The sequence below is a fragment of the Notolepis coatsorum genome (genome assembly GCF_963971535.1).
Source record: "Notolepis coatsorum genome assembly, chromosome: 16".
Taxonomy (NCBI): domain Eukaryota; kingdom Metazoa; phylum Chordata; class Actinopteri; order Aulopiformes; family Paralepididae; genus Notolepis; species Notolepis coatsorum.
In genome coordinates this window covers 34,921,467-34,933,741 of record NC_140180.1, presented here as the reverse complement: position 1 = coordinate 34,933,741, position 12,275 = coordinate 34,921,467, and positions in this window count along the sequence as shown.

Here is a 12,275-nt window from a genome sequence, read left to right as displayed (position 1 = left end):
TTTAGCCTGGCGGGCAGACCGTAGTAGCCGGTGGGGATCGCTGGAGGTAGTGGGGCTGTGGACGACACAGAGAGAAAAATAATGTCCTCATGATAACACTGTACACGGGAAAAATACAACGTAAAAAAATCACGAGAGAATTGTATACGGGAAATACAATGTAAAGAAATCACGAGAGAATTGTATACGAAAATACGTTGTAAAAAATCACGAGAGAATTGTATACGGGAGAATACAATGTCAAGAGATACAAACACACATATGATAAACAGCATAATGTGATAAAAGGTAGAGGAAACTTGCCAGGCCGTTCTTAGGGAAGATCTGATGCTGAATGAATGGAGAACCATGCTTCTTGTAGGCAGAGGGGTAGAGTGGGAGCAGGTGTGGAATCTCCATCCATCAGTGTAACTCATTTCACCTGCCTATTACGCGCATGCAGTAGTGAAGTGCAGGGGGTGTGTGCGACAGGTATGGAGGGTTGTGGAGGTGAAGCCGTAACAATATTATCATAATCGAATAAGAAATAACCACAAAACATGCTAAATGTAGTGGGTAGACACTGAAGAAATAAGTGTTTCTTATGTAATAATGTCTCTACTTCAGACAGAAATATTTATTAATTTGACCTACCTTTATGTAGCCTTTTCTTGATTAATTCAAAATAGCTCTACTGTATGTGATGGTGAGGTCTCAGGGTTTAACCAATCATCAGAATGTGCACCATGGAATCAGAGTCACATATAACTGCCATATGGTACAAGGACAAGACCTCTTAGTGCATACAAGATATACAGTTAGACAAACAAACTCGACAAATGTCCTCCAGCATTGTCAATATTAATCCAACTGTTGCCGGTATATAACAAGCAAGGCTCCATATCCTCAATAACCGCTATATAAACACAACAAAACCAATATTCGCCATCTTATACGGTATTACATCTGTGCTGTTATGGGTCAAATAATCCCCAGCAGAGAATATTGGCTGCATTAAGAAGTTGTGGGTAGTTCTGTGGATCAAACTCAAACAAGATTCATCTTTGAGTCTAGACACCACACCTCCTCCCTGGGAACAATTATTTTCTCGCAATATGAACAAGTGCTCCCAACCCCTCTGGCACCCCTCCTCCCCCACAGGGATCCCTCCTCCCACAGGGACTCAACCTTTCCCGCAGAATATGGACACACACAGACTAAAAAAGAACACCCCATTGCTCTCTCATCATAACTCCTCCCCTTCATAATAGTATGCCCACATACAGCATCACAGGAAGTAATTATTTTTCTCACAGACAAGCACAGTATGCGTTATTTTTTTTCCTAGCCGCATTTCTCGGAGACGCTCTCTGATTGGCCGACGCCTGTTTCTACACTGGTTAAGCTTAGGCACTCTTTCGAAGTTGGTTAAGGTTAGAGTTTGTCTTAGAGCGTGATGGCAAGTTCTTTCGACGGTTAAGCTTAGGCACTCTTTCGAAGTTGGTTAAGGTTAGAGTTTGTCTTAGAGCATGGCGATAGAACGCCAGGTAGTTTGCAGGCTGTTCGACGCAAAAATGGGCAAAGACACAGCTCGTCACCCGATTGGGCAAACATGTCAGTGGCCAATCAGAGAGCGTCAGTCAGTGGCCAATCAGAGAGCGTCTCCGAGAAATGCGGCTAGGAAAAAAAATTACGCGCACAGTATTGTCTTGTGGGGTTGTGGCATTGTGACAACATTACACAGATTTCCAGCACCATCGGTATCTATAAATAAGGCATCTGTCTATTCCAACATGAGCAAAGGATTCACTGTGCGTCTGTGATGCTATTGATCATATAGCAGAGAGAGCAGGAGGAAATGTCTGAGGATGAGGATGATGTTGAGTAGGAACCTGATCATGATGAAGACACGGGTGATGTGATAAGGATATAGATCAGTGAATGAGACAGAAGCTGAATGGGAGGTCTGCATGTCTTATGAAACCCAAGGCAGAGCAAACTGAGCCCAGGGCCACAAGACATAAACACAGCCTTTGAGCTGTTTGAATTTGTTATTGTGAAAAAGTAACACCAGATGTCACTATGGTTAAAAACCCATTAAGCCCGAGCAGTCCGGTACCACTATGAGATTAATATCACGCCAAAATCAATCAATACAGGACGTATTAATTAATGTTGCGTTTCTTATACCGTCGGCACCTACCGTCTGAACGTAATTCTTGTGGTTTTTGGACTGCAACATTTTCAAACCATGGTAAACCGTGAAACGGGTAACCGGCCCATGCCTACTATGCACACAAACTAGCTACTCAGTTTCTTGTTTACAAGTTAATACAATTCATGCATGTTCTGAGGAGTAACCCGGGAGTTAGAAACAAGCGGACCCGGACAATGCACAAATCTAAATAGCATGTACTAAAGTAATACAGTAATTTATAAGCGGCTATGTGGTTATCACAAGGGTAAATTACCATTTTGTAGTTTCTATGCTTACCACTGTGTTACCATAGTGACATTTTGTAGTTTATATGCTTACCGCCGTGTTACCATAGTGACATTTAGTATTTCCTATGCTTACCGCTGTGTTACCATAGTAACATTTTGTAGTTTCTATTCGTACCGCCGTCTTACCATAGTGACATTTAGTATTTCCTATGCTTACTGCTGTGTTACCATAGTAACATTTAGTAGTTTCTATGCTTACCGCTGTGTTACCATAGTAAAAAAATAAATGTATCCACTTTTTCTCCTCCTGTTTTTCTGTATTTTCCTTCCATCCCAATTTAGTCGTTATGCCAATTCCCCCCTCCCCTTCCTGTTCGTTGTGCGCATGTGCCCCCCACTGGTCTGTCTAGGGAGCCCTGAAGTCTATCACATGCTTCCTCCGATACATAGGAGATAGCCAGCAGCCTCTTTTCACCTGACAGCGCGGACTCTCATTGGTGAAGTGTAACGCGTGGGAGGTCACACTACCTTCACCATTTCCCTCCCTCGCTGTGCAGGCACCCTGACCGGCCTGTAGGAGTCGCTGTTTACAACGACCAGATTACCACCCACCGGCTTCCCTCCCGCTGACACCGCCAATTGTGCCAGTATGACGGCCGGCCAAGCCGGAGGCACCGCTGACAGCCGGATTCGATACCAGTGTCTCTGCGGTGGTAGACAGACGCTTAGTCCGCTGTGCTACCTGCCCGCCCTCCATAGTAACATTTTGTAGTTTATATGCTTACCGCTGTGTTACCATAGTGACATGTTGTAGTTTCAATGCTTACCACTGTGTTACCATAGTGACATTTTGTAGTTTATGCTTACCACCGTGTTACCATAGTGACATTTTGTAGTTTATATGCGTACCTCCGTGCTGACATAGTAAAATTGTCTAGTTCCTATGCGTACCGCCGTGTTACCATAGTGACATTTTGTAGTTTATTATACTTACGGCTGTGTTGACATAGTAACATTTTATGTTGTTATGCTGAACTTAATTCACTCTGTACTCTGTCAAAATGGGGGGAAAAACATCATATTGCACCATTACGCTTCTCAGACAGTGATGAGAATAATAACAACAGGGCCACTGTCACTTTTCAAAAGGCAGGACACAGGCTTATCAGGAACCCTGTACACTAGGAGAGCAAACCTTTCATCCTCCCTGGCACTGGAGATGTTTTGACCTCTCGGTCGAGACAGGGGAATGGAATCAGACACAAGGCTCACACAGGAGGGAAAATAAGAAGCAAGGATTACGGTGTAGTGTTGAATGGCTTCTGGACAGGGACCGAAGAATTAAAGGGAAGATAACAAGGAGGATGGGTTATTTGGTGTTATCAACCGCTGACTGACAGGTGAACTCACACGTTTTGTACAAAGCACCCGACGGCAAATACCCCTGAGTATTCTCTACTTGCTGCAACAGGACAATGCAGTTCCCTTCCTGTGCTCGTTCCCCCTGTGCACCTAGGAGTACACACAAGTTCCATTACTTCATTCAGTCTGAGTGTACCTCCTGGCATTTACTTGTCGTACATATGTATGTCAAAGAATATGGTAAATTATCATTGATGTTGTGAATTGTACAGTTACGACTTTGCTGCGATTTGTGTATTTGATGCAGCATTCATTGACGTTTATGAAGCCATCTCTAATTATTCACGGGGCAAGATGCCAACTCTGTGCATCTTCCAGCTATGCAGATGAACACATTCATGTGCATTTTTCCGGTATGATTGTTCTAAATTAGGAGAGGATTTTGTTGGATGAGATGCATGTATTAGGAAAACCTGGCATATTTTAGACTATTCTTCTACAGCCAAAAACAGGACTGTCTGTCGGATGGTAATCCTCAAAACTGTTGTTGTGAAAGAAACACATTGTGGCACAGCCCTTAATCAGTCCACCCAGGATTCCACTGTAAACAGTCTAAAATTCCACTATAAAAGAAATCTCAAATTCCACGGTGGACAAATTCCGCGATTGTAAATAAGAAATATACTGCAAAATAAAAAGTATTTATGTGCTTAAATTCTAAAACGTCATGTAAGGCCTGCCAGCAAATCAAGTTTTCAATACATTCATGATTGCAAAAAGCTGAAACAATACATTAAAGTCAGAGTGAAATATGATCCTTTACTGACATCTCGTGGCGGTAATATGCAACTGCAGAATCACGTGGGTGCCAGCTGTTCTGAGTGTTTGGTGAAAGTACTGGTGTAGAGTCATCCGTTATGTGCTCTAACCTGAACAAATCAATAGAATTTCCAACAAAATGGATAAGTTTGTTGTTAGACTTCAAAAAACAAAAACTACACAAGAAGATTTGTGTATGTCAAGTGATCTATGTCAACATTTCTGAGGCTAATAGAGAAAAACAAGAAGGAAACATCTCAAGCCAAGCATACATTGTTTATTGTTTAATAGTTAACTGTGTTAGTATTTATGCTAGGCTTGCTGGTTGGATGCATCTAGGCACGTTGGAACAGGGGGTGCGGCAGGTGCGGCAGCACCCCCTAGTGGCAGCTTCAGTTACTGCACAAAAGTAAAAACGGTATTTTTATATACTGTAACTATATATAATATAAGTTATAAGTTGATCCTGCTCAAAGCACTTGACTTCACCATTACACTGACACACTTGTAAATACGTTAATTCTTGTTAGATTGCCCGACTGTATTCTCGAAGTCAACTTCCTGCCTGTTGTTGCTAGGCAACTGCAGCGTGGGGGGAAACTGCTCCGCCTGGTACATTGTGTACGGTTCATTTAGTGCAGAAACGGATGGTTAAAGCGGCAAATTAAAGACAATCAAGCGGAATTTTCTTCAGTCCTTCACAATGCCAAAGAGCTGCTGTGTTACGCGTTGTACTAATGACAAAAACAGAAATCCAAATCGCAAGTTTTATACCATCACGGAGGGAAAAGTGGCTGTGGCTAACTTTCGGCTAACTCGCTCTGCTGTTGTGGTCGTGGTAGCTACATGCTAAGCTAACGTTAATTACATCATATCAAACCGATAGGAGCTTATCTTATCTAATCTTACGTGGATGTTTGATCGGGTAGTGGCACACGTGGTACTCTGGTCCGTTATCAAGGAAATACAAATCGGCTGTCGTGATAATCACTAAATGCATTCAGTGCTGGATCTAATCAAATGGATTTATCGAGACACGTTATGGAAAGTTCAAGACCGGAGCAGACCAAGTGAGTGTATCCAGGGGTGTAGCTCCAGATTCTGGGCCCCCTGAAAGAATGTATTTGTAGGCCCCCAGTGAATGCGAGCGCGCGTAAGCGCGCAAGCGAAATTTTTTTGTGCCATTTTTTTATTGATGAAAACGCATAATATGGTTTTTACCTATACATTCGGATCAGCAGTTCAGCACCTGCACTGTTGGTGGGTGAGCCTAGTAAAGGATGTCGCATTGCGTTCATCTTAATGAATGGACCAATGCAATCTACCAAAGCCCCCCCCTCTCTCTCTATATATCTCACACACACACACACACACACACAAAATGCTTCTTACTGTTACGCTCCAGAGACTGTGCTAGACAAGATAGTATCAAATAACATAATAACATAATATAGCATGAATTTAGAAGAAGAATGAGGTCACAGTTGTTCGGTATAGACATATGTACAATGTTCTGAGTTACCATATAATATACAATACACAATACTATGCAGTGTACTAATGTACAGTACTATCTAGTGCAAAGCAGAAATGGGATGAGGTACAATTTTAGGTACAATTTACAGTAAGGTGTACGAGTTGAAGTGCAATCCTTCATCCATAAATATAAAGTGTGGGGAGTGGGTGCTACAGTGTGTTTGTTTAAAGTGGGTGTGTGCTATAAAGTGTGTGTAGTGGGTGCTACAGTGTGTTTGTTTAAAGTGAGTGTGTGCGTGTGGATGTGTGTGCTATGTGTGTTTGGTGGTTGTTGTTGTGTAGTGTTCATTCATTGTTCGTTTAGCAGCCTGATGGCCTGGGGATAGAAGCTACTTCTGAGTCTTTCTGTGCTCGCCTTGAGACTCCTGTGTCGCTTGCCTGACGGCAGCAGTTCAAAGAGGCAGTTGTTCGGGTGGCTCGAGTCCTTAATAATTCTCTTAGCCTTCCCCTTGCAACGCTTGTTGTAAATGTTCTGGAGAGTGGGGAGCCCCCCTCCAATTGTGCGTTCGGCTGAACGTGTCACTCTTTGTAGTCTGCTTTGGTCTTTTGCAGTGCTATTCCCAAACCAGGAGGTGATGTTGCCGGTCAAGATGCTCTCTATTGTACATGAGTAGAAGTTCTTAAGGATCTTCTGGCTGACTTGGAACTTCCTTAGGCGCCTGAGGAAGTAGAGGCGTTGTCGTGCCTTCTTCACCACACTGTTAATGTGTATGGTCCATTTCAAGTCCTCGGATATGTGGGCTCCGAGGTACTTGAAGCTGTTGACTCTCTCAACCGGTGCCCCGTCGATGCTGAGGGGGCTGTAGTCCTTGACCCCCGACCTCCTGAAGTCCACAATCATCTCCTTTGTTTTGCTGACGTTCAGGGAGAGGCTGTTTTCCTGGCACCATCCCGCCAGGACCTTGACCTCTTCCAGGTAGGCCCTCTCGTCGTTGGCAGAGATCAGGCCCACCACCACTGTGTCGTCAGCAAATTTGACGATTGTATTGCTACTCCGCTGAGCCACACAGTCGTGTGTGTACAGGGAGTAGAGGAGGGGACTCAGAACACAGCCCTGGGGGGCCCCTATGTTGAGGGTGATGGATGAGGAGGTGCAGTTGCCTGCTCTCACCACCTGGGGTCTGCCAGTCAGGAAGTCCAAGACCCACTGGCAGAGGTCATAGCCCAAGCCCAGGTCCCTGAGCTTGGCTATGAGTATGGAGGGGACTATGGTATTGAATGCCGAGCTGTAGTCGATGAATAGCATTCTCACATAGTTCCCCTGCCTCTTGTCCAGGTGTGATGCTGCTGTGTGCAGCACATGGGATATGGCGTCCTCCGTGGACCTGTTGGGGCGGTATGCAAATTGCAGGGGGTCCATGTTGATGGGGAGGGAGGAGCAGATGTAGCCCTTTACTAGCTTCTCAAAGCACTTCATGGCTATGGAGGTGAGAGCTACAGGGCGGTAGTCGTTGAGGCAAGCAGGCTTGGATTTTTTGGGTACAGGGATAATAGTGGACTTCTTCAGGCAGGTGGGGATGACAGCCTGTTCTAAGGACAGGTTAAATATGTCAGTGAATACTGGGGCCAGTTGGTCGGCACAGACAATGAGAGCATCAATAATACACCTGAGTGATGTCTAGTAAAAAAAAAAAAATTATTTTTTATTTTTTTTGGGCCCCCCCCCCAGTGCTGGGCCCTTGGAATCATCCTAAACTACCCCCCCCCCCCCCCAGCTACGCCCCTGAGTGTATCAGCTGCTGTGTTATTCTCGAAGTCAACTTCCTGTCTTTTTAATTTTCTGTCGGCTTGGGGGGGGCGGGGGGGACATGCACTTAGAATCACCAGAAAGGCTTTCGAAATAGTGAAATGCCATGTTGGCCTCAATATTTTCAAAACAAATGATATGAAAAGGTTATGAAATTAACAAGAATGTGATCAAATATGTAATAAAAACGGAGCTCAACGCATACATTTGATGGTAGAAATCCGTTTGTTTCCCCAATACCAAGATGGCGGCGGTCTCGTGACGTCATAGTGTCTTCGAGAATGATTATTATGATACAAAATGTGAATGAATGAATGAAAACTGTATTTAACAGATAAAGAGTAAAAGGCACTCTGCAGATTACATTTATATATAGCTGTTTTATACGTCAACATTGTATTGCTGACCATCAACAAAGAATGACAGGATGTGATGTCATCAATCGTCACCTTGCTAGAATAATATTTCCAACGTGAAACGCAAAACTGAATCTTCACACAAAATGGACAAGTTTTTGACTCGTCCATCGAAACAGGTTACAGTTACCAATACCAATTCAGTACCTTCCATTACCAATTCGACCGCTGAGATTTACCCAGTCTTGGACACAGAAGATGATGACACAGAAGCTGTTAATAATAAAAAGCTAAAATGTTTGGCTAAACCAAAACTGGCAAAATGTCGGAAATATGAAGATGGTTACCTTAATTATGGCTTTGTTGTATTCCCTGGGAGCAAAAGCTCACCACAACCACAATGTGTCATTTGTTCTCAAGTGCTATCCAACAAGTCTTTGGCACCCTCCAAGTTAATCAGACATTTACAGACAAAACATGGCCATTACAGCTGCAACAGAGCACTTTATTGATATTTTTCTGTATTTAAAAAAATAAATACATGATTTTCTGTTTGAGAAATGGTCACAATATTGCTATAATTTATTTATACATTTAGACCTGAAACGCCTGCTAATAATGCATTATATAGCCTGCATATACACACAAATGTGTTTCCCGGTTTCAATAGGTTAAATAAACGTTATTTTGAAAGCAAGCACTTTTGTCATCATTGTAGCGAAAAAGACAGGACCGGAAAGTCTTTATCGTATGTAGGGGTGCCCTGGAATTTTTTTTTGACACGGGGTGCCTTGGCAGCAGAAAGGTTGAGAACCCCTGGTCTAAACAGCTTCATATTTGGAGGCATTGTGGGCCCAGGGACACATTAGCCAGACTGGCTTCATCGCCGTTTTGTATTCATATGATTGACTGATTTTGAATGGCAGGTGAGAAATCCAGACATCCAGATGCCCAAAGCTCCGGAATACCTCTTTCGCTATTAATTCCCTTGTGCCTCTCTTCAGCCATACAGTACTTCCCTCGTGTCTCTCTTCAGCCATACGGTAATACCAATCATGTTTAGCGGCGCAAACTGTGTTTCAGGTGGGCCTGGCTTTGTTTTGCACGAGTTCACGAGTCTGTACATTCAGACGTGAAAAAGAGGGAGGTCAAAAAGGGAATGAAGCGAGAGAAGCCAGTTTGCTTCTCCTTGCTGCCTACAGAATTGCCCATGCAATTCACCAATGGCCCAGAAAAAAGAGGGAAGCATAATGTCACGGTGACCCCGGTGGCTTTCTAGAGAAGTGAGTGTGAGAGAGAGAGAGAGAGGAGAGAGAGAGAGAGGAGAGAGAGAGAGAGGAGAGAGAGAGAGAGAGAGAGAGAGAGAGAGAGAGAGAGAGAAGAGAGAGAGAGAGGAGAGAGAGGCTTTGAACCACCCATTCCCTTCTACCCACCTCTCTTTCTCTTGTCTCCTTTCAACTCTCCTTCTTTGCCCCTGCTGAGGCCAGTGCACCCTCGGCCAGAAGCACGCATCCACAGCAAATGAAGGTGACTGGAGAGCACCAGCTGGCAGAGAGAAATAGAGAGAGAGAGAGAGGAGAGAGAGAGAGAGAGAGAGAGAGAGAGAGAGAGAGAGAGAGAGAGAGAGAGAGAGAGAGAGAGAGAGAGAGAGAGAGAGAGAGAGAGAGAGAGAGAGAGAGAGAGAGAGAGAGAGAGAGAGAGAGAGAAGAATGGGGGTAGAGAGGTAAAGAGATGGACAGAAGGCAATACTGTAAAGTCTACCCCGCATCCCCTGCAGTCTTTTCTACTTGGTATAGATAATGAAGAGGCCAGGGGTCATCACCCAGGTGTGTGTCACTCAGAGCCCCGGGACAGACTGGATGTTTGGAGCACGGGCTCAACGTGGAGCGGAAACTGAGTTGAACGGGCTTGAAATTGAAGTTAAAGGACACTGCTTGGATGGATGGAAGAATTATCATGTTTTTCATTCGCCTTTACAGAATCATATAAGAAACACATTATTCGCCAATATAATGTGTTCAAGTATATTATATAATGCTGTATATACCGTATATATATATATATATATTTAAATTATATATATATATTATATATATATATATATATATATATATATATATATATATATATATATATATATATATATATATATATATATATAATAATACACCTATAGATATATCTATCTGTACATACCTGCACATAATCCTTACATATCTGTAGATAGTATATCTATCTGTACCCCTTACCTACTCTTACTAGTTATGCTGCTACCCAGTATGACTACAATCATACTGTCTTTATACCTGTATCGCTGTACATATTGGTATCACAACTGATACACCTGATTAGCGCTACACCCGGTAGTACTAATTTATATAATTATTCTATACCCTGTTTAATCACCTGTACATTGTATATCACTATTGCACTTTACTGTTACATTTGCAATCCGGTTAACCATCTGTAGTGTGGTAGTGAAGGGTTAACCTTCTGTAGTGTGGTAGTGAAATGGTTAAATGTGTTTCTTTACAGGGTGTATACATGGTCGCACAGGCTGCACTTGTGCAATATCACCGTAGATGCCGTGTGGATTGCAAGAAGTATGAAACACATTTTAGCGTCGACATAGTAGCATTGTAGGTAGTAGGTATGCTGTGTGTTCAAATATATTTTGCCGTATTGTGAATAATAATGTATCCTTGTGTATCACATGGTCACAACCTGATCAAACAGAGGCTATGTACAACTGAGTTACATATCAACTGTATAACGGCTAACAGGAGGCACATATGAACCAGGTAGGCTACAGTGGAAGAACACATAATGGCGTATATATATCTGATTGTTTGACATATTATGTACTAGGGCTGACCCCTATTAGTCGAAAGGAGCCGTAGTCGACTAGCCAACCTCTTAGTCGAATACAAAAAAAATATATATATTTAAATTTTTTTTTTATATATATTTTTTTATCATTCTTTCCAAAAGAAAATAGGCCTAGAAGCATGGCTAACACTAATGGCACGCATACCAGAGGCTAACTGCCTACGAAAACAGGCACAGGGGCACTGAAAGAGAATTTCACCCATCTAATGAACACACTAGACAAATATCAAGATGTATCCGTGGACCAATTGCATGCTTTTGCAGAGGACAAGAAGCCTTCAGTCGACTCATTCAGACATTAAGCACCCCCACAGCCCAAATGGAATGATAAAAAATTTAAAAAAATTATAGAAATAAAAAAATATATTAAAAATATTATACTTTATTTTTTTTATTTTTTTTGACCAATAGTCGACTAACGGCAATATTGGCCAATCATAGTCGACCATCCAAATCCTTAGTCGGGGACAGCCCTAATATGTACATTTTGAAGTAATGTGCCTTTTGAATAGTAATAATGGCACTCTACTAGTGGCATTTCCCCCAGAGAATGAAGACCTGTGAGGGTGTGTGCTTTAACGACATTAACCCCTTAACATGAAGATAAAATGACAAACACCCTGCAGTGAGTGGATGAACCCCCCTCACACAGGGGTAGTAGGAACATGGAGAGCTACAATCAGCTCAACAGAAGTGATGAAAAGAAGAGAAAATATGCTAAACTCTACCCATCCATATTCCCACTAAGCTCCATTATAAGATAAGCACATCACTTCTCTGAAACGAGCGCAAAGCCACTGCCGGTTTGAAGTCCTGGGTGGGGGGGGGGGGGGGGGGGGGGGGGGGGGGCAAAGAGAGAAAGAGGGGTGGGTAGGCATCAAAGATAATTTTCCCGCCATTAACTATGCAAAACCACATGAGGCATTGTTGCCCTTACGAGAGCGTTTAGGGGGAAGCGGAAAGGTAACGAGGATATAAGCGGCATTAGGCGCGTTAAGGAAATTACAGTCATCTCTTGGCTCAGAAGAGGGCATGAACACAATTAGAATGGCACACTAAATCCCCCCCCCCCCCCCCCCCCCCGCGACGTGGGACAAGTTTGATATCGAGCCTAACATTTGAACCACACAATTATGTGTTTT